A 2,500-nucleotide genomic window follows, 5' to 3' on the forward strand; every position below is an offset into this window, starting at 1 on the left:
AAAAAATGATTGCCGGAAGGGAACCGGACGTGGCTCTAAAACCACTTGTTGAAAGGGCTACAGCGCCACCTAGCATAGTGGAGACAGCCATGCATCGGACATTTATCCGATGTCTGAAAGGCCATGTTATACTCAGACAAGTGACACGGTCCGTTCGAGTGTCTAGTTCGGTATATGTCTTAATCCAATCTAGTGGTGCCATGGAAACGCACTGAGTGATTCTTGTACAATGGTAAATGGACTTGTCTTATATAGCGCTTTTTAGCAGATTTTCTCAGCCCCAGAGCGCTTTACATTGCTCACTAAATTCATCCAGTCACACTCACTCACTCATACACCAATGGCAGTAGCTGCCATGCAAGGCGCTCTCTGAACCATCGGGAGCAATGTGGGGTTCAGTGTCTCTTTGCCCAGGGACACTTTGACTCTCACTGTAGCCACCGACATGCCTGTTTACAGAGCCTAGGCTGTGTATTGACACTGGATTTATTTTAAGCGCACACACACAGTACAGACAGGTAGTTGATCATGAGGAGATATTCACTGATTTTGACAACAAAAAAAAGTGATTTTGACAACAAGCGTTCTCCAGAATCACTGACACACAAACACACACACACACACACACACACACACACACACACACACACACACACACACAGAGAGACACACACACACACACACACACACACACACTCCAGAATCACTGACTACACCTTTAAAAAAGCATTGTTTGAGATCATGAAAACAAGGAGAAACGAAAGACGTTATCAAACCATCAATGAGTGACTGATCTTTGTGCCCCTGCAGTCCAGAGGTCACTGGGTAGCTATCTCTCTCTCTCTCTCTATCTGTCTCTCTCTCTGTCTCTCTGTCTCTCTCTCTCTCTCTCTCTCTCTCTCTCTCTCTCTCTCTCTCTCTCTCTCTCTCTCTCTTTACACCTGTTTGTTCCTTCTTCGTGAGCGGCGCGATTGTGTCACTCGCTCGGTGAAGCCATGGTTTCTCAGAAGATAATTATTGTGAGTATTTTTTTTTTAAATCGAGTCTGAAGACTTTTCTGTTTCCATTTTATTTTATTTAAATGTTTTACTTCTTTTCATTCGCTTTTAAATGTCTTCCAATGTGTTTTATGTATTTTAATCTTGCCCCTGTAAAGCACTTTGAGTGGCCTTGTGTTTGCATTGTGCTATAGAAATAAACTTGCCTTGCCTTGCCTTGAAGTCGGCTATTTGGTTTTGAGTTTTGCTGAAAGATTTGCTAAAATGTTATAGTTTTTAAGTTGCACTATGGATATTGGGTATTACTGCACCACTGGTCAACAGTTGTAGTTGTACAACAGCTCAATTTATTTTTGTTTTTATCGCAATTTAGGCAGTTAATTAAAGGTGAAGTAAGCGGTTTATTTATGTTAATATAAGTGTTAAATCGCTCTTTATTCATACAGTGATCACTTACATAATGTGCGCGTTTCATAGAGCCGATCTCTCAGTCAGCTGCTCTGCATGTAATCGGCAATTAAACTTTTTGTCGGATCCCGAAATTAATATCCAATCACAAGAGAGAACGCTACAAACCGACACCCGTCTCACTCATATATACCCATGGGTTATATCAGAAGATAATTATTGTGAGTATATATATTTTTTTTAAAGTATTTGGTTCTTGAGTTTTTGCTGAAAGAATTTGCTCAAATGTTATAGTTTTAAAGTTGCATAATAGATATTGGGTAATAGAATAGACTGTGTTTATTGCCATTTGCACAGGTACAAGACAGGAAAGGTGCTTTGGGATTATTGTGTGAATATCCCTGAGTCATTTTCCTCAATAAAAAAACAATTATAGGCTATCTCTATATATATGAAATAGGATAGCATTATATCAAGAAAAACGTAGAAAATTAAATAAAAGTCAGAATAAGTAAATGGTAGTAACAGCTAAGTGGTTTAAAATACCCTGAACAGAAGTTATATACTGTATTAAAGGTGCAATGTGTAGAATTGTGGGTTTTATTTCCTAGCAGATTTTGTAGAAAGTAATTATAATATCCATAAGTACATTTAATTTAGTGCATAATAGCTGAATTTTTTTTTTTTAATTATTTTTTTTTTTCCTTAGAAAGGGTCTCATATATGTCCATATTTCTGCATATTTTGGACCAAGGCCTAGTCGCCGCCATCTTGAAAGTGTCATAGTTGGAATGTCATCAGGTGCATTGTTTAAAATTTAGAATTGTTCTTGTCCTTGAAGGCCACTGTAGCTTCTGTTATTATTCTAAAGGGTTGGGGTTACCCAGGGAGCGTTGCATTCTAGAACTTTGTAGAACTTTCTTGATGATGTCATATTACACACTGCTCCTTTAAGACTGTTGATGCACATTTATACTGCTGGGTGGAATCAAGAAGAGTTTTTGTTTATCTGTATTTCGTTATTGGTTAGGATCTGTGAGTGCAGTTGTGTGTGTGTGTGTGTGTGTGTGTGTGTGTGTGTGTGTGTGTGTGTG

Source organism: Ammodytes marinus (genome assembly GCF_949987685.1).
Source record: "Ammodytes marinus genome assembly, chromosome: 17".
In the NCBI taxonomy this organism is placed as follows: domain Eukaryota; kingdom Metazoa; phylum Chordata; class Actinopteri; order Uranoscopiformes; family Ammodytidae; genus Ammodytes; species Ammodytes marinus.